At 47.5% G+C, this 21313-nt stretch overlaps 1 protein-coding gene across 10 annotated transcripts in view; it reads right to left on the bottom strand.

Moving 5' to 3' along the window:
- The window catches only part of NLGN3 (neuroligin 3), a 98404-nt gene that overhangs the window by 62119 nt on the left and 14972 nt on the right, over positions 1-21313 (bottom strand). Inside the window, exon 1 of one of the 10 annotated variants that reach the window (XM_039487146.1) lies at positions 21129-21201. The exons of 8 other annotated variants lie outside the window; for them this stretch is intronic. The gene's annotated coding sequence lies outside the window, so the exon portion shown is untranslated. Of the gene's footprint in view, positions 1-19061; positions 19080-21128; positions 21202-21313 lie in introns of those variants that run through there. One more of the 10 variants, XM_039487149.1, reaches the window with a different exon arrangement.

The raw sequence follows: 21313 nt of genomic DNA, 5'->3' as shown, positions 1-21313 counted from the left end.
TGGCAGGGGGATCCCTGCATCTCCCCTGCTGCTGTGTGGGGGGCCCCATGGGGACCTGGGGGACCCTGGAGCTCCAAGCCCCTATGGGTGGTGAGGGCCCAGAGCTCTCAACCACCCCACAGCTGCTCAGTCCCTTCCCATTTTATCATGGATATTTGTAGTAAAAGTCAGGGACAGGTCATGGGGCTTCTGTGAATTCTTTATTGCCCATGACCTGTCTGTGACTTTTACTACAAATATCCATGACAAAATCTTAACCTTAGTGACAACACAATGGCATGAGAGAGACTCAACCCATGTCAAGAGTTCTCACTGTGGATTACTGGGTCCAAATGTCATTTCTCTTTAAAGGTTTCTTGGCCACATGCTGGCTTGAGAATCACTGCTCCAAAGGCTATTCCCAGCACCACAGCCTCAGCTCCACCACACAGCACTGCCAGGGGAACCCTTAGGCACAGAGAAATTTTACTTGAGGACTGAGCTCCCCACACACCCCTCATGTAGTCTCACTAACACAGTCCTCTAAACCAATGACCCAATTTCAAGTTAATGGCCACATCTACCAGTGCACTTTGCATCATCAGAGCAGCACAGATAAGTGAAACCCTGTAAATGCAGCCTAACTCTCCAGGGCATTCTGGCTGCTGCTGGCTGCTGAGGTACCAAGGAATCTGCCCTTAGAAGTTAAAATTTAAAGGAAAGCCAAAGTAAGTTTGCTACTACATATCTTTCATATGATTTCATTAGTAATATCATATTGCAGCATTCCATTTGGGTTTCTTGTTTCGCACTCATGTACGACGTTAACTGAATCTTAACATGACATTAGCTTCTTCTTAACATGGTTCTTTTGTCTTGGAATTTCCTTGGTTTTTTAAAATTGTTAAAGTTGAGAGCACATATCAGTAATTTAAGGGTTAAAAAAACCAACAAAAACAACATTACAGGGACATTGTAATTTTCCCAAAAACCAATCACTACAAAACCCAGGAAATTCAGAGTTAGAGTTAAGCTTAAAAGACACCCAAGCATATTCAGGTATGGAAATGCACATTCAAGGCATCCAGACCACCCTAATGCTGTCTTGTAGGGACACCATGCAATAACAATGCAATTATTATAAAGGCATTTAGGGGTTTGTAGTCCTAGCTTATATTAAACTGATTTTTAAAGACATATTCGTGTCTCTTACAGGGTAGAGTTGAGGTTGCTTGAGCGCCTAAACTGTGCTTTCCCATACCTCAATGTGTTTGGATTGCTTTTAAATGTAACCCTCACTCTGGATTGCCTGGGCTTGTAACATTTGGTTGGGGACCACTAAACTCAGGTACAGACTTTAAGGCCAGAAGGGACAATCATGATCATGTAGTCTGACCTCCTGCACATTGCAGGCCACAGAATCTCACCCACTCACCTCTGTAATAGACCCCTAACCTCCGGCTGAGTTACTGACATCCTCAAATCATTTAAAGATTTCAAGTTACAGAGAATCCATCATTTACTCTAATTTAATTAGAAGGCAGCCTAATCCCCCAGGGTCTCTGCCAATCTGACCTGAGGGAAAATTCCTTCCAGACCCCAGATACAGTGAAGAGTTGGACCCTGAGCATGTGGGCAAGACCCAACAGCCAGACATCTGGGAAAGAATTCTCTGTAGTAACTCGGAGGCATCTGTGACACTGTGCCCCAAAGCAACACCCTGGTACCCCCATCTTTAATTATGATGTGTTTTGTACAAAGTATGCATTGTAAGGTATCATTTTAAAAGTCTTGAGCTGTTGAATATTAATATCCTGTTGGATTGTATGTGCTATCATTGTATGGGACGTTATGAAGTTTTGCTGTGTGTGTTACTGAAATATGTTGTAAAGTTGGAAACACCCACAACAAGCCTTTCAGGTACAAAATGGAGACACCAGACAGTGTTGATGGCCCACTAAAGGGAATACACACTCACAAGGATTACCCCAGGAACTGTATACAATGGAAACCTCTCAGAGATAGCACATACACAATGGAGCATGGTGGATAAAAATCAATGATTTCTTTTTATTTAAATCGGATTTTTTTGATAAAATGCTTTTTGAGGAAAAAACCTACCTAAAGATAGTTTTAATTAAGATACATGATAGCTCAAGGATATATCATCATGGAACAGGGATTATAAATACTAATTCTATAGTATGAGACAATATATTCATGTCATGTTTAAGAAAAGTTTTGTAAATGAGTTCCAATAGTTCATGGACTAGGGTTCCACAGGCTGCTGTATGAATTATTTAGGTTAATCTTTCTATCTATCCACTGGGACTCAGTGCTCAGTCTAGAAGATACCATCAGAGATGCTTAGTTTTGCAGTTCTCAAACTGTGTATTTGTGTCTCCAGCGGTAACATGCCTGTTAACAGCAAAAATATTTTAAAATAAATAAATAAATATATAGAGGTGAGAAATAACAGACCTCAACTCTATTGTCCCTCTGCAAATTTGTGTACACAGAGTCAATCCCTTACCTCTCTCTAAAAGTGTAAAGTTTCAAAAAGTTCAATAGGAGATTGTTGGGGGCGGAATAGATCTGGACAAGGAGAAGAAGTCTGGAGATAAATGTGAGACGCGAAGAACATATGCTTGTTTTGTTAAAGTAATATAAGTTTGCTGTTGAAGAAAAATATCCAGAATACTTAACACTGTTGTTTTATTAAATAAAACAATTTAAATGTCTGTCTGGTGATGTTCTCCTCCTAATACAGCATGGCAAGAAAATCCTCCAAATATTAATGATTAATCTGTTGAATTGGAGATAGTTCACCTGCCAATGACTTCATAAATATCTGCTTCAATTACGTGAAATAACCAATCATTCATTTTCTGATATAACTGTAAAACTAATCTGAAAAGTTTTCAAAATAAATCACTGTTTAAAAATATATAGTGATAACAACCAACAAGAATGCACTTTTATGTAAAAAAACATGATTAAATTGAGTCTTCCTGACTAGTGATTTAAATCAAATCCACCCTGCAATGGATACTGTTTGGCTCACAGCAAAAGATGTTTCCAGCAAGCTGGAAAAAAGCTATGAAAGGGGGAAGTGATATCATCACTTGGCCTCACTCTCCCTACAATTCAACATCTGGAAACACATCTAAAGGAAAAACACTGAACTGGGGTGGTGGTCCCATGCTGGAAAGGAGAATCCCAGCCTGTGTATGAAGGAGCAATACCATCAGGATGAGATACTGCTTGATTCAAATCCTGTCTAGTTTATAGAACTCAGATTGTGATTTTACTTTTTATTTCTTAGGTAACCAACTTTGATCTCCATGTTCACTACTTATAATCACTTAAAATCTATCCTTCTGTAGTTAATAAATTTGTTTATAATTTACCTAAAACAGTGTGTTTTGCTTTCAGTGCTCGGGGAAATCTGCTCAGGAACAGAGCTGGGGCATGTCCTCTCCACACTGAGGGAGGGGCGGACTGTGTATAAATTCAGGGCTTCTCTACACTGGCAAGTTTCTGTACAGGAAAGCAGCTTTTTGCGCTCAAACTGCAGACGTGTACACACTGCCAAGCCACTTGGTGCACAGAAAATCCTCAGTTGCAGCACTGCAAAAAAACCACCTTGACGAGAGTCATGAGGCTATTTGCACAGAGGCTCCAGCACTCTATTGCCAGTGTATACAAGAGATGGGCAAACTACGGCCCAGGGGGCGCATCTGGCCCCCTAGACATTTTAATCCAGCCATTGAGTTCCTGCCAGGGAGCGGGATCCAAGGCTTGCCCCACTCTGGTGCTCCAGTCGGGAAGCAGGGTCAGGGGCTTGCCTCACTCCATGCGGCTCCCGGAAGCAGCAGCAGCAGCATGTCCCCCCTCTGGGTCCTACGTGTAGGGGCAGACAGGGGGCTCCGCACACTGACCCCGCCCCAAGCGCTGCCCCTGTAGCTCCCATTGGCTGCGCAGGCAGTGCGTAGAGCAGCCTGGCCACACCTCCATGTAGGAGCCGGAGGGGAGACATGCCACTGCTTCTGGGAGCTGCTTGAGGTAAGCGCTGCCCGGAACCTGCACCCCTGACCCCCTCCCGCGCCCCAACCTCCTGCCCTAGCCCTGATCCCGCTCCCGCCCTTGCCCTGATCCTTCTCCTGCCCTCCAAACCCTTCGGTCCCAGCCTGGAGCTCCCTCCTGCACCCGCAACCTCACATCCCCAGTCCCACCCCAGAGCCCGTACCCCCAGCTGCAGCCCTCCCCTCCACACCCTAACCCCCGATTTTGTGAGCATTCTCAGTCTGCCATACAATTTCCATACCCAGCTGTGGCCCTTGGGCCAAAAAGTTTACCCACCTCTGGTGTAGACACTTGAGTGCTTTCTGGGCTGTAACTGGCCTCTGGAGCTATCCCATAATGCCTCAAGTGACCACTCTGATCTTATTTTGAAGTCGGCTGCCATAGAAACACGCGACCCTCCCCTTTCAAAGCACCATTTCAATGCTCCTGCTGTTGAACACACAGAGAGAGGGTGAGTGTATGTGAGCATGAGAGAGAGAGAGCAAAAGCGCATGCAGGTGCCCAAGGAGGGAGGCAGGGGCTGATGTCAGGGTTTTCCCCACCCCCAGGACTGGTAGCTTCCTGCCACTGTCTGAACTTAAAGCCAACATGCTGACACACATTCTGTCCCCCCAAACACACTGTCTCTCTCCTCACCCATACACACACACTCCCCACACCCTTCAGTTGAAAAGCAGCTGGCAATGTAGTAGGATGCCCATGGAAGGATGGGATTGAGAAACCTGCATCATGTGATGCTGTGCCTGCCCCACAAGGCATTGCAAACCCTTCCCAAAGCACCCTGCAGCCAGTTGCACAGTGGGATAGCTCCCACAATGCACTGCTCTCTTTGCCATTGCAAGAGCTGCTAATGTGGATGTGCTCCAGCCCAGTGTGGACACGCAACAGTGGTTTAATTCCAGCATGTTTTAAAAAGTGGTATAACTTGTGGCGCAGAAACTTGCTAGTGTAGACATACCCTTATCCTGGTCAGAAGCCTGACCAGAGCAAGACGGTACAGCTCTGGGGTCCTAGGCTGAGGAGCTACGGGGAACTGGCTGGAGCTTCTCTATTGCTGGTTTATGAGTGGCTGGCAAAAGCATTCTTGTAACGCAGCTGGGTATGTCCCTGCCGGTGGATGTCTGTGTTAAGTGCAGTAGCTGGAGAGGTTTGTAGCTTGTCACAGTATCACAGTGTAAGAAGGAGCCCAGGTTGGCAAGACAGAGGGCTCAGTGGCACCCCAGTTCCAGGTGGCACCCTCGGGAACCTGTCTCAACCTCCCCATCTAGTGTTCCATCAACGGTCGTTGGAGATATCTGCTACTGGCAGTTGCAGATCAGCTACATGCCACTGTAGGCCGTCTCATCATACCATCCTCTCCATAAACTTATGCCACTATTTTTTGCCCCCACTGCTTCCCTTGGAGGGCTATTCCAGAATTTCACTCCTCTGATGCTTAGAAACCTTTGTCTAATTTCAAGCCTAAACTTGATGGCCGGTTTATATCAATTTGTTCTTGTGTCAACATTGGCCCTTAACTTAAATAACCCCTCTCCCTCCCCTCCCTATATTTATCCCTCTGATGTATTTATAGAGAGCAATCATGTCTCTCCTTAGCCTTTGTTGGGTTAGGCTATACAACCCAAGCTCTTTGAGTCTCCTATCATTAGGTAGGATTTCCATTCCTCTGATCATCTTTGTTACCCAGGCTCTGTGCACTGGTGTATGAACATCTTAGTTGTTTCTGTTTGGCTTGGCCCAGATTCCTCAGCCAATTAGCAACAGTCATTCTACTGCCAGTACCACCTACCTGTTAGCTTCATTGGCACCGACACCATCTTTTCCCTTAATGTCCATTCTTCTATCCACTGCTGTTCCTTTCTCCACTGCTGGATTCTCTCTTCCTTGATTTTCCTCTCACTCAATATTAGTATCAAGTGTGGCAATTACATGAGCATCTCCCAAGTGTCTCCCCTGAATTCCTAGTTTAACGTTCTTTTGATCAGTTGTGCTAACTCCATACCAGAAGTCTATTTCCCTCCCTGCTCAGATGGAGTCTGGCCTTTAGCAAGAGGGAACTTTGTCTCTGGTAGCTGTAAATCAGGGAGGGCCCTGACACCACCAGCTTTCCGGCCACTCTAGCACTCTTGTCTGAGTATGCCAGCCCTGTCTGTCCCTGAGTCCCTGTGAATCATTCCTGTGACATCCTCTGCCCCCAAAGGAGCAGTACCCCAGTTTACCTTCACTCCCCCATCCATATAACACACAGCACTTATAGTAAAACAAGAGGTTTATTTAAGAACGAACAGATTCAACTAAAAACAAGAGTGAGTGCTAGAAACAAATGGTTACAGTAGAAAACAAAATCATAACACACAAACTAGGGCCTACACTTACTAATAGTTATCTTTCCTATCTAATAACTATTCAAAGAGAGTTATCAATGGTTCACTGCCAAACTGGGAGGACATATCTAGAGTGGTCCTGCAGGGGTCAGTCCTGGGTCTGGCACTATTCAATATTTTTATTAATGACTTGGTTAATGGAGTGAAGAATATGCTTTGGAGGACAGCATCAATGCTCAAAATGACTATGACAAATTAGAGAACTGGTCTGAATTCAACAAGATGAAATTCAATAAAGAAAAGTACAAAGTACTACACTTAGGGAGGAAAAAATCAAATGTGCAAATGCAAAAGGGGGTCTAACACTGGGTAGGTGGTAGTACTACTGAAAAGGAGCCGGGGGTCATAGTTGATCACAAACTGAATGTAGGTCTACAATATTAAGCAGTTGCGAAAAAGGCTAATATCACTCTGGGGCATATTAACAGGAGTGTTGTACTAAGTCTCGGGAGGTCATTGTCCTGCTCTCCTCAGCACTGGTGAGGCCTCAGCTGGAGAACTTGTCCAATTCTGGTGCCACATTTTAAGAAACATGTGGATAAAGTGGAAAGCGTCCAGAGGAAAGGAACAACCAGATACAAATTTAGAAAACCTGACTCATGAGGAAAGGTTAATCAAACTGGGCATGTTTAGTCTTGAGAAAAGATGACTGAGTGGGGACCTGATAATGGTCTTCAAACATGTTAAGGGCTGTCGAAGAAAAGGGTGATCAATTGTTCGCCATGTTCACTGAAGGCAGGACAAGAAGTTATAGGCGTAACCTTTAGCAAGGGAGACTGAGGTTAGATATAAGGAAAATCTTTCTAACTCTCGGAGTAGTTAAGCTCTGGAACAGGCTTCCAACGGAGGCTGTGGAATCCCTGTCACTGGAGGTTTTTAAGGACAGGTTAGACCAGGGGCCTCAAACACGAGGTTATTTTCTGCGGCCCGTGAGCTCCTCGCAGCCCCTCCCCCACGCCCTCCCCCAGCGTTTACCTAAAGCGGCTCCGGCCCGTCGCGCCCCGGGGGCAGGGCAGGCTCCCTGCCTGCCTGCCCTGCCCCCGCGCCACTCCGGGAAGCGGACAGAACCTGGGGGAGGAGGGCACAGGGGTGTGTGTTGATGTTGCTTCAGGCACCGCCTCCAGCAGCTCCCATTGCCCGCAGTTCCCCGTTCCCGGCCAATGGGAGATGCTGGGGGCGGTGCCTGAAGCAACAGCAACACACACACCCCGTGCCCCTGCTCCCCTATGTTCCAGCCACTTCCCGGAGCGGCGCGGGGGCAAGGCAGGCAGGCAGGCAGGCAGGCAGGGCGGGCAGGCAGGCAGGGAGCCTGCCCTGCCCCTGGTGCTCACTGGGCCAGATCCCACCCCCTGAAACCTTCCCGCAACCAAACCCCCTGCCCTGAGCCCCTTGACGCACCCCTCCTGCACCCCAACCCACTGTCCTGACCCCGACGTACCCTGTACCCTGACCCCGCACTCCTCCTGCACCCACTTCCCTGAGCCAGCTCCCGCACCCCTCCTGCACCCTGATCCCCTGCCCTGACCCCCTGCCGCACCCCTCAGCCCTTCTGCACCCCCCTGCCACATCTCGACCCCCTGCCCTGGCCCCCTGCTGCACCCCACACCCCAACTCCCTGGCCTGAGCCCCTGCTGCACCCCACACTCCTCCTGCACCCCCTGGGGCCAGGGAGGGGCGGAGTTGGAGAGGGGATTTCGGGGAAGGGGTTGGAATGGGGGCGGGGAAAGGGTGGAAGAGGCAGGGCAGGAGTGGGGCCTCGTGGAAGGGGTGGAGTGGGGGCGGGGCTGAGGGCAGCGGGGGCGGGGGGGAGGTGTCAGTAATGCGGCCCTCAGGCCAATGTACTAGTCCTCATGTGGCCCTCGCGGTCATTTGAGTTTGAGACCCCTGGGTTAGACAAACAGTGGTCAGGCGTGCTCTGGGTTACATGGCCTTGAGTCAGAGGACTTTTCAAGGGCCTTTTTAGCCCTACATTTCTATAATTCTGTGATAAATCAGTTTCCTCCGCAAGTTTGGTCTGTTGCAGAGGTGGCTAGCTTCACAGGAACCAGGACCCAAACTTCCACACCCAAAACATCCCTCACTCCACAAGATGTTTCTTCAGTGAATGCACACAGAACACTTCTCCCCACTCTGTGTTATACTGAAACAGTCTTTTGTCTCTATTCTTGAGATAGGGCAAACCTCTGCTGTCATGTTTCTTTTTCACCTCCAAGTTGTTTTGATTCCTTGTGGTTATCTCTGATGGTTTTCCACTGATAGTCTTGGGACAGAGAAAGGCTAAGCAAGTAAGCTACACACTGCATAAACGGCTAGCCAGGGTGGGGTGGTAATTCCCCCCCTGCATGAATGGGCCATCACTGAGGCATAGGCTATGTCTACAGTGCACTTTTTTCGGTAAAACTTTTGTTGGTTACGAGTGTGAAAAAAACCCCAACATGCCTGACAGACAAAAGTTTTACAGTCAAAAAGCGCCAATGTGGATAGCTCTTTGTCGGTGGGACAAAGCTCCCACCCCTCATTGGGGATGGTTTTAGTTTGTCAGCAGGAAAGTGCTCTCTTGCTGACAAGAGCGTACCTAACAGTGGCACTGCTGTAGCGGCACACCTGTGCCAATAGAAGGTGTGCAGTGTAGACAGAGCCATGTTGTCTTCTGATGACTAGCTTCTACTCCAAGTCCATAAAGCACACTTCCAATGTAAATACGCTATTCCTTAAGTATTACCCCTGCATACAACTCCCAGTGATAATGACAAGTTAGGATCTTTCTGTAGATATTCTACATTAGTCTTTATGGATAAATATCCTGTAAGACATGTCTTTGGTGCAGTGAGTATGTGAGGTCTGAGGGGAGGGATGTCTGCAAAGAACAGGGGACCCTTTGCCAAGGAGTCTGTGTCAGACTGCATCCTACTCGCCCATCAGTTCACTTCAAAGCAAGCTGGGCCTATGCCCCTTAGTCTGGGTTACAGCACAGATGAACCATTCCTCACAGCAAATCTTGCAACACTTCCTGACAGCATCTAGAACTGTCCTCCTCTCCAGGCTGAGAAACGAGCATTTGATGCTGGCACATACCTAACAGCTGCCACTGCGTCACAGCGAGAGGTGGTGCCAAGAGCAAACCCCACCCCCACCCCCAGGACGGCAGCAGCTACACTGCAGGGAAGTCTGTCTCCAGGCTGGGATTCGGAATGTCTGACAGGCAGTTACTTCGAAATAGACCATTTAATGCCATATTCTGAATTATCTCACACTCTGCAGCTTCCTACCTCCCCCGACTTCTTCATGAAGAGGCAGCAGCCCCTCCCTCGCCTCACTGCCTGTTTGAGTTTGATTTGTAAATGACTCTCAGCAGGGGCAGAGGCTAATGAAAATCACCATCTAAACTGCAAGTGAATCCCTGGAGATGAACAGCCGCTATGCATGGACATTCATCCATCAGCCCCCAGTCCAGCCAATCAGCTCTGCTGGCGGGAGGCAGTTCCTGAGGCAGAGCACCCAGACCCGGCTGTTAAATACAAAGAACTGCTTGTTTGATCCCAAAACATCTTGGGGTGGGCACTAAAAATATTTGAGGATAAGGAGACCTCACCTAACCTCCTTGCCACAGGAGCTGTGCTCACAGCTCCATGCCACTCATGCTGCCTGGTAGTCCAGGCTCCTCACCAGCTGTAGCTGGAAGAAAGTCTGCTGTGTTTGCTCCTGAATGAAATGGTCCTGGCTCACTGCACACTCAGACCCTGGGGCTGATACCTCAGAGTGCTTCTCATTCTGCCCTGTGTCTGCAAAACCCCTGACAGACCAACCAGCACTGCCAAGAAGCAAACTTTCCCCCCACAACTCTGCCACTGAACCAGCACCCCCAGCCCCTCGCTACTCCTGTGCACAGGAAGAACAGTCTCTCCTCCACCAGCCACCTGGTGCAGGAGACTTGATTAACCCAATCACAGCACCTACCTGAAAATATTAATGGACATGAAATGAACCAGCCCCTTTTAACTCAGCTGCAGCACCCGATTCAAGGGCACCCAGCAGCCAGGAGTTCCATGGGTTAGGTACATGTCACGGATAGGGGCTTCTGGCTGTTTGAAATTACTTAGGCACAGTCTACCGCGCCGGACGCGGTGGTGTGCGTGAGTTCGACGTTCGATCTCAATCGCTGATGATCGACGACGTAGTTCGAACTCCCGGAAGCGCAGTTCAACTCCTCACTCCACCACCCAGCTGGAGTTAGCAGAGTCGACCTTGGAGAGCCCGGAGTTCGTCGCGCGCGCTGACGGGCGGAGTAGTAGTTTCTAGGGGTAGTTCGAATTCAGCTACGCTATTCACGTAGCTGAATTTGCGTACCCTAGTTCGACCCCCATTCTTAGTGTAGACCAGGCCTTAGAGACTGAACAGCTTTCCCCAGACCCTTCCTCATGCAGCTCCCTGGGAAGCGAGTCCCTAACCAGGAGAGTCCAAGCTGCAGGACACCAATCTCCCCCTCTCCTGCCAGTCAGTCCATACAGGTTGGGGTTTGTTAGCCAGTTTATCCTTCCCCAGAGTCCCAAACCAGTGCAGGGCTAACCACTTCTGGTGAGTGAACTGGCTCTCTCACAGCAGCTGGTATCTGCACAGCAAACAGGACGCATCAGCTCAGGTGGGAGCTGTCCCTTCAGCACCAGCCAGGCTTGTCCAGTGAGCACGGAGCAGCCCACTTGTTTGTCTTTATACACCTCCCAGCACAGTAAGAGCAGAGGGAGAGGCATGCTCTGGAGCAAACTGTCAGGTATCTGGGAGCAAGGGAGCGATGTGGGAGAAGCTGTTGCTCTTAGCAGAGAGATCCAGGCCTCCCGGTGCAAGGAAGCCACCCAGGCAAACAAGTATTTGGTAGTCAGGTAGAGGCAGTCAGCCGGCCCCCTTGATATCAGAGCAGCCATCTTCTCCCTCTAAAGAGCATTCATGGTCTGCAAAGTGACTGAAGCCGCCTGGTGGGGGAGGTGCGAGGGCTGGAGACGTCCCACGAGTGAGGCAAACACTTGGACACATGGGATGGATGTGCTGAGTACAAAGGTCACTTTTCTGACCATTACTGCATTTTACAGGTGACTAACAATAAATCATGTCACAGTCATGTGCACATATAGGCCAAGAGGCCCTCCAGTGAGCTGGAAGCATCAACCCCCATCTTACAGATGGGGAAGCCAAGGCACTAATCTTACCTGCCCTGTTTAAGGACAGAGGGAGCAGTGAAACATCTGGGAACAGAACCCTGCCTCCTGGAGCCCTGCTCTAACCCCTAGACATGCTGCCTTGCTAATGCACTGAAAACCCAGGCAGCAAGAGGAGCTTTCGGCACAGACTTGACAATTCACCCTTTTTAGATTAGCCCCCCCAAATCATATATCAACAGCTCCGCCAAGCTGACAGCACATTCTATTCCTCACCAGAGAGGTACTTACCTTGCCATGTCACCAGTGTCCAAGAGCCTTCCAGTAACGTATTGGGATACAGAGATTTTTTTTAAAAGGCCAGCAGGGACCCCCTAGCTGAGCTCCTGCATATCACAGACCAGAGAATTTCAGCCAGTCGCTCCTGCACTGAGCCAATAACCTGTGTTTGGCTAAAGCATAACTTCCAAAAAGGTCTGATCTGAAACACCAAGATATGCAGAATCAATCATTTCCCTTGGGAGTTTGTTCCAGTGGATAATCACCCTCACAGATCAACATGTGTGTCCTATTTCTAAATTGAATTTGTCTGGCTTCAGTGTCCGGCTATCAGTTCTTGCTATGTCTTTCTCCGCTTGTTTAAAGAGCCTTCTAGTACCTGGTATTTTGTCCCTGAGAAGGTCCTTGATCACAGTATATAAGTCACCACGATCTTTGTTTTGATTGACCTCTTTAAGTCTCTCAAGGTCAGACATTTTCTGCAGCCTTCAAATCATTGTTGTGGCTCTTCAAAGTGACATGACTAACTCTTGTCACATGCGATTCTCTCTCTCTCACCCAGTTGGTGTGCAGTAGTGTTTTCTTTGGGGTTTGTTGCTCTGCGTATGTAACACAGGCAAGTTGGATAAGTGTTCCAGGCACTTGAAACAGGAGGCAGAGTGGTTTGGAATGGTCCACAGTTCTTGGAGAAGTTCATTTCACTATCCCCAGAGAAGTTCTGTCTACCACAGGCAAGCTTTACCCTCACTAGAGCATTCCACTGGGCCAGAGGAGCAGAGTTCTCAACAACAGCCCTCATCCTAGAACTTTTGGCTCTCTTAGACAGCCTAGGCCCAGGCCATAGAGCACTTTGAAGACAAGGGCTGAGGCCTTCAACTCAGCTCTATTTATGGGAAGCTAGTGTAGAGAGCAGAGGACAGGTGTGATGTGCTCACGTAGCCCATGTTGCTAAGGAGTCATGCTGTGAGGTTCTGCTTGACCTATATTGTACTGCTGTAGTCCAGAGAAGGTGACCAAGGTGTGTCTAACAGAGGCTAGGTCATTGTCCACCAGGATGGGACAGAGTCTCCTAGCCATCTGGACATGGTAGAAAGCATTAATTGCAGATACTGCTGTGAGAGAGCTTGGCGACAGCAAGGAATTCAAGAGGTTCATAAACTACTACTGAAGTGACCACTTGTGGAGATGAATCTTCAATGGAAGTAGATGCCACCGTGGCTGCAAACTCCTCAAAATACTCTCCTTTGCCCACCATAAGAACATAAGAAAGGCCGTACCGGGTCAGACCAAAGGTCCATCTAGCCCAGTATCTGTCTACCGACAGTGGCCAATGCCAGGTGCCCCAGAGGGAGTGAACCTAACAGGCAATGATCAAGTGATCTCTCTCCTGCCATCCATCTCCATCCTCTGACGAACAGAGGCCAGGGACACCATTCCTTACCCATCCTGGCTAATAGCCATTTATGGACTTAGCCACCATGAATTTATCCAGTCCCCTTTTAAACATTGTTATAGTCCTAGCCTTCACAACCTCCTCAGGTAAGGAGTTCCACAACTCCTTACCTGACTGTGCGCTGCGTGAAGAAGAACTTCCTTTTATTTGTTTTAAACCTGCTGCCTATTAATTTCATTTGGTGACCCCTAGTTCTTGTATTATGGGAATAAGTAAATAACTTTTCCTTATCCACTTTCTCAACATCACTCATTATTTTATATACCTCTATCATGTCCCACCTTAGTCTTCTCTTTTCCAAGCTGAAGAGTCCTAGACTCTTTAATCTTTCCTCGTATGGGACCCTCTCTAAACCCCTAATCATTTTAGTTGCCCTTTTCTGAACCTTTTCCAGTGCTAGAATATCTTTTTTGAGGTGAGGAGACCACATCTGTACACAGTATTCGAGATGTGGGCGTACCATGGATTTATATAAGGGCAATAATATATTCTCAGTCTTATTCTCTATCCCCTTTTTAATGATTCCTAACATCCTGTTTGCTTTTTTGACCGCCTCTGCACACTGCGTGGACATCTTCAGAGAACTATCCACGATGACGCCAAGATCTTTTTCCTGACTCGTTGTAGATAAATTAGCCCCCATCATGTTGTATGTATAGTTGGGGTTCTTTTTTCCAATGTGCATTACTTTACATTTATCCACATTAAATTTCATTTGCCATTTTGTTGCCCAATCACTTAGTTTTGTGAGATCTTTTTGAAGTTCTTCACAGTCTGCTTTGGTCTTAACTATCTTGAGCAGTTTAGTATCATCTGCAAACTTTGCCACCTCACTGTTTACCCCTTTCTCCAGATCATTTATGAATAAATTGAATAGGATTGGTCCGAGGACTGACCCTTGGGGAACACCACTAGTTACCCCTCTCCATTCTGAGAATTTACCATTAATTCCTACCCTTTGTTCCCTGTCCTTTAACCAGTTCTCAATCCATGAAAGGACCTTCCCTTTTATCCCATGACAGCTTAATTTACGTAAGAGCCTTTGGTGAGGGACCTTGTCAAAGGCTTTCTGGAAATCTAAGTACACTATGTCCACTGGATCCCCCTTGTCCACATGTTTGTTGACCCCTTCAAAGAACTCTAACAGATTAGTAAGACACGATTTCCCTTTACAGAAACCATGTTGACTATTGCTCAACAGTTTATGTTTTTCTATGTGTCTGATAATTTTATTCTTTACTATTGTTTCAACTAATTTGCCCGGTACCGACGTTAGACTTACCGGTCTGTAATTTGCCGGGATCACCCCTAGAGCCCTTTTTAAATATTGGCGTTACATTAGCTAACTTCCAGTCATTGGGTACCAAAGCCAATTTAAAGGACAGGTTACAAACCTTAGTTAATAGTTCCGCAACTTCACATTTGAGTTCTTTCAGAACTCTTGGGTGAATGCCATCTGGTCCCGGTGACTTGTTAATGTTGAGTTTATCAATTAATTCCAAAACCTCCTCTAGTGACACTTCAATCTGTGACAGTTCCTCAGATTTGTCACCTAGCACCACTTCTGTCTTGCTCAGGATCAGTTTAATCCAGCTGTTCTCCAGCCAAGCTCTGGGCCATCTTGGTGAAATAGTCTGATCATATAGGTGAAAGACAGGTAGAACTGAGTATCATCTCATGTTGCTGACGCTTGAGTCCAAGTGTTCTGACCAGTTCACCTAATGGCTCCATGTAGATGTTGAATAAGACCAGAGAGAGAACTGATCCCCATGGGATTCCACAGGGGAGTGGTCCAATGGTGGAAATGCAGTTTCCCATCACTTCTTGCTGGGGAAGGAGTGATCATAGAATATCAGGGTTGGAAGGGACCTCAGGAGGTCATCTAGTCCAACCCCCTGCTCAAAGCAGGACCAATCCCCAGACAGATTTTTTGTCTCAGTTCCCCAAATGGCCTCCTCAAGGATTGAACTCACAACCGTGGGTTTAGCAGGCCAATGCTCAAACCACTGAGCTATCCCTCCCCCTGGAGGAATATAGAAAGGAGCATAAACTCTGTCAAGTCAAGTGTCAAAGTATAATTAGGCAGGCCAAAAAAGAATTTGAAAAGCAACTAGCAAAAGAAAAAAAATGTGGTTAGTTTTCGTAAGTACATCAGAAGCAAGAAGCCTGCCAAACAATCAGTAGGGCCACTGGACAATCGAGGTGCTAAAGGAGCACTCAAGAAAGACAAGGCCATTGCAGAGAGGCTAAATGAATTCTTTAAATAATAAAAATATATGGAGATATACCTATATCTCATAGAACTGGAAGGGACTCTGAAAGTCCAGCCCCCTGCTTTCACTAGCAGGACCAGGTACTGATTTTTGCCTCAGATCCCTAAATGGCCCTCTCAAGGACTGAACTCACAACCCTGGGTTTAGCAGGCCAATGCTCAAACCACTGAGCTATCCCTCTCCCCTACCCCCTTTGCATCAATCTTCACTGCAGAGGATGAGAGGGAGATTCCCACACCTGAGCCATTCTTTTTTAAGTGATAAATCTGAGGAACTGACCCAGACTGAGGTGTCAATAAAGGGGATTTTGGAACAACTTGACAAATTAAACAGTCATAAGTAACTAGAACTAGACAGTATTCACTCAAGAGTTCTGAAGGAACTCAAATATGAAATTGCAGAACTACTAACTGTGGTATGAACCTATCATTTAAATCAGCTTCTGTACCAGATGACTGGAGGATAGCAAATATGCCAATTTTTGAAAAAGGCTCCAGAGGCGATCCTGGCAATTACAGGCCAGTGAGCCTGACTTCAGTACCAGGCAAAATGGTTGAAACTACAGTAAGGAACAGAATTATCAGACACACAGATGAAAATGATTTGCTGGGGATGAGTCAACACAACATTCGTAAAGAGAAATCATGGCTCACCAATCTACTACAATTCTCTGAGGGGGTCAACAAGCATGTGGACAAGGGTGATGCAGTGCATATAGTGTACTTGGAATTTCAGAAAGCCATTGACAAGGTCCCTCTCGTAAGCAAAGTGAGCTGTCATGGGATAAGAGGGAAGATTCTCCCATGAATCAGTAACTGGTTAAAAGACAGGAAACTAAGAGTAGAACGAAATGGTCAGTTTTCAGAATGGAGAGAGGTAAATAACGGTCTCCCTCATGGGTCTGTACTGGGACCGGTGCTATTCAACATATTCACCAATTATCTAGAAAAAGGGGTAAACAGCGAGGTGGCAAAGTTTGCAGATGATATAAAATTACTCAAGATAGTTAAGTACAAAGCTGACTGTGAAGAGTTACAAAAGCAACAAAATGGCAGGTGAAATTCAATGTTCATAAATGCAAAGTAATGCAAACTGGAAAATGTAATCCCAACAACACATACAAAATGATGGTGTCTAAATTAGCTGTTACCACTCAACAAAAAGAACTTGGAATCATTGTGGATAATTCTCTGAAAACGTCCGCTCAATATGCAGCGACAGCCAAAAAAGCTAACAGGATGTTAGGAACCATTAGGAAAGGGATAGGTAAGAAGACAACTTCCATTGGAGGATAGATTAAAAGACTAGGACTGTTCAGCTTGGAAAGGAGATGATCAAGGGGGGATATGATAGAGAAGGGTTTCTCAACAGGGGTCTCCACTTGTGAAGGGAAAACCCCTGGCAGGCCAGGCCAGTGTGTTTACCTGCCCCATCCGATTGCGGCTCCCACTGGCCGTGGATCGCTGCTCCGGGCCAATGGGAGCTGCTGGAAGTGGTGGCCGATACGTCCCTCGGCCCGCACCGCTTCCAGCAGCTCCCATCGGCCCGAAGCAGCGATCTGCGGCCAGGGCAGGTAAACACACCAGCCCGGCCTGCCAGGGGCTTTCCCTACACAAGTGGCAACCCCTGTTTGAGAAATCCTGCAATAGAGGACAATAAAATCATGAATGGTGTGGAGAAAGTGAATAAGAAAATGTTATTTACCCCTTTACATAACCCAAGAACCAGGGGGTCACTCAACGAAATTAATAGGCAACAAGTTTAAAACAAACAAAGGAAGTACTTCTTCACACAATGCACAGCCAATGTCTGGAATCTGTTGCTGGGGATGTTGTGAAGGCCAAAACTATAACTGGGTTAAAAAAAGAATTAGCTAAGTTCACGGAGAACAGGTCCATCAATGGCTATTAGCAAGATGGTCAGGGATGCAACCCCATCGTCTGGGTATCCCTAAGCCTAGAAGCTGGCTTTGGACAACGTGATAACTGCCCTGTTCTGTTCATTCCCTCTGAAGCATCTGGCAGTGGCCACTGACAGGATACTGGGCTAGATCGACCATTGGTCTGACCCAGTGTGGCTGTTATGTTTTTGTGTGTATCCCTCCAGGACGGATTCAAACAATTTTAGTGAATTGTGGAACCCTGCCACCTCTCTCAAGTGAGACAGAAGAACCTCACTGTCAACAGTGTCGAACACTGTGGAGAAGTCCAGGAGGATGAGACTGAATGTCTGCCCTGTATCCAGTGGCAGGAGATCATCCATTAGTGCCACTATAGCACTTTCAGTTCCAAATCCTGATAGTATCCTAGACATGGCACTGGCTTCAATTAGATGAGCATATACTTGGCCTTTGGTTAGTGTCAAAATGAGCTTGCTCAGGAACTGGAGATATGTCACCGAGAGGTAGCTGGCGACGACGGAAGTATCCAGGGTGGGTTTCTTTAGGATTGGTCAGACTGTTCCGTGTTTGAGGGAGGAAGGAAGAGTTCTTCTCTGAATGAGGCACTGGTTGTTCTGATCAGGAATGGCCAGGAAGAGCGGGGCTGGATTCATAGGTCTTGGCTTGAGACACCTTTAGGGTGCCCAGAAGTACTCGGAGAGTGATTTACTAACCTGTTGGAACACGGGCAGGCTGTCAGTTGGCTGCTATAATGGGAGTTGATCTGTGCTGTGTCCACTAGTGCATGTAGCCCATTGGATGAGAGAGGGAGCGAGCTGACCAAGTATCTTTTCCCCCTATATTTAGTGTACTTGCTCTACAACATCTGGAGTGTGAAACACAAGGCTCTGTAAACCCCAGAGTTATTCAAACACACAGTGTGAAAGTCAGTTAAAGTTGCTAAGGGACAAGAATGGGAAACTCAAAGCCACAGACCTAGCACGTGCTATAGACATACTCAGCACAGACTCACCCAAACACACTGTGGAAAACCAATCCTCCCCATGCAGTCACCAAGCTCAAATGCAGACAACCTCAATTCTGCCCACCGCAAAGCCAACCGAAGCACCACACGCTGGATCAAAACAATACAAACCCATGCCTAATTGTCAGGGTGGTTAAGCACTGGAATAAATTGCCTAGGGAGGTTGTGGAATCTCCATCATTTGAGATTTTTAAGAGCAGTTAGACAAACACCTGTCAGGGATGATCTAGATACTTCGTCCTGCCATGAATGCAAGGGAATTTTAAGGTCCCTTCCAGTCCTATAATTCTATTCTATACACACCAAAGATCAGTGTGGCCCCCCATCACCCTCACCGCTAGTGACAGCCTCTGCCACAGCCAATACACATGCCTCCCATGCCACTGCTGATCAGCACCATCCCCCACATAGCTAGTAATAGGGTGACCTTATTTCCCAAAGGGAAAACAGGACAGTGCCCAGGGCTGGCCCAAGACCCTCCCTCCAACCTCCTCTCCCCCCACCCCCCTGGAGGACTGGCCCCAGCCACTCACCTGAACCCTGCTGGCTCCCCACTCGAGGGTGTCGCTGGTTGCTCAAACCATGCCGCCGCTCCCAGTCCACACCATTCCTCGATAGTGCACCCCGTCTTTTTAACAAAAGTGGGCGTTTGCCCAGTTGGCAAGAGCAAATGGGACAAATGCCCTCTTCTGCCAAAAAAGTCGGGATGGTCAGGACAGGGCTTAAGCCAAAACAGAACATATGCTCATCCTAGCTAGTAACCCACCCACCCCCAGCCAATGAGCGTGGACTCCCCCACCCCACAATGTACGCATGCACTCCCCCACACCCCTGCACTGCCAGTGACCGACTGCCCCCCGCAGGGCCAACTGCATCCCCCCACTGACAGACCTACCTGCATGCAAAGGTGCCCCAATCAGAGGCGTGTACCACTGTTCCTGCAAGGTAGCTGGAGGTCACAGAGGGAAGCATACACTACCTATCGTCACTTACAAACAACACCACAGAGCACAAACCTGACCATTTGGGCAGTTAGTTACATGAATGCAGAACTCATCAAAAAACCCAAAACAAACTCTTCACACCAATAACATGACACTTGCACAGCATTTCTCCATATCATTCTGCAAGGCATTGAGTTAAGATTGTAACTTGATCTGTCATCACTTTACAAGGTTAATCAGTTTTTTCAGGTATATTAAACTTCTTCTGTTGCCATAGAGATAAGTGTGTTTATTTTTTTTTAACTCACTGGATAAGATGAACTTCTTGCTGCGGGCAGGCTCAGAGGTGGCCACATGCCGTGGTTTTTAACTGAAAGGGCTCCAAGCAAAGGGAAGACTACCCCTCTGAAATGTGGCATATTGCAACACTAATTTAACAACTACAGAACTTCTCAACCCAAAGAACTTAGCAACATTCAACCAGGCTAAAATTGATAGTTCCAAAACAGAAGATTGCAAAGGACCCATTGAAAGGAAACTCCTGGTGCAATCCCAGCTGTCCAGTCATCATTAGCGCCTCCCTAATTGCACAAAGGAGACCTTAGCACCACATCCAGGCCAGCTCCACACCACCATGAGTGAGGGACAGTGCCGCATCTGCGTGGCTAAGGGTGTACAAGGATTGCAGCAGGTTCACACTGGAGACCCATAGCTAACTGGCTGGGGTAAAGACAGGCTGATGGCAACTCTGTACTGCCGACACATTATCCCCCTGGCTCTCAGGCCTCTGTCACACACCATGCTCTTGTCATCCCAACACTGAATGGCAGCTCTGCTCCATTCTCCTGTGCTGAGCACCCTGCCACACTGGCTCACAGTATATGAAAAAGCCTGTCTTTTTCAGACTCAAACAGGAAGCATGGCCTGTCCTTGTGTCCTATGGCTGGGCTGCTGCATCACTGTCAGGGTTCCAGTTGGGGCTGTTGGTGGCATCTCTTTGGCACGTTTCTAAGCTCCCCGCACATGACTGCTTTAGGGGATGCATAGGGGCAGCATTATATGACAGTGATCTACCAGACAAAAGGCAGCTCAGAGGTCAGCTTTCCCATGCCCATCACAACAGAGCTGATACAAACAGGGCAATGCTCAGTACCTCCTTCGGGCTGCCACAGGAAAAGCCAAGACCTAGGGAAGGATAAACATGAGCTTCCGTGTGCCATCAGGTCCCCCCACACTGCTCAATGTTCTGGCTTTCTGCCCCCTTGTGGCGACAGCAGCACCATGTCTAGACAAAGCCCCATTGGCAGAGTGCCTCAGCCACGTTTCACACATTTCACGAGGACAGAAAGAAGGGCTCAGTCTGACCACCTCATCTGAGCCCTACGTAACACTGTCCAGAGACCCTCACCCAAGAATTCCTGCAGCTAGTCCAGAACTACAGGTGGGGGGATATTTTTCAGCAAATCATTTATTCACTGAAAAATGCAGTTTTTGCTGACCCAGAACTATTCATGAATCCATGCCAAGTCACTGAATAGTTTCAACTGAACTGAAAAAAAGCAAAAACTTGTGGAAATGTCAAAACAAAAATGTTTCAACCCAAAATGTTTAGTTTCAATTTCAGACATTTTCAGAAAAGCAAAGAACTACACTCACGAAATGCCGGGAGACAGGGAGGGGAGGAGGCGGCGCTATTTGGGGCAGCTCCGTGGCCTGTGTTGTGCAGGAGGTCAGATTAGATGATCACAATGGTTCCTTGTGGCTTGGAACCTATGAGGAGGTGGCCTCCTTTATGACTGCTAGCCACGTAGTTAGAACTCTCACTGGGGATTCTGGAGACC

This window comes from Mauremys reevesii, linkage group 9 (genome assembly GCF_016161935.1).
Source record: "Mauremys reevesii isolate NIE-2019 linkage group 9, ASM1616193v1, whole genome shotgun sequence".
In the NCBI taxonomy this organism is placed as follows: domain Eukaryota; kingdom Metazoa; phylum Chordata; order Testudines; family Geoemydidae; genus Mauremys; species Mauremys reevesii.
Note: the sequence above shows the minus strand (reverse complement) of the source record. Positions and strands in the feature narration are given on the sequence as shown.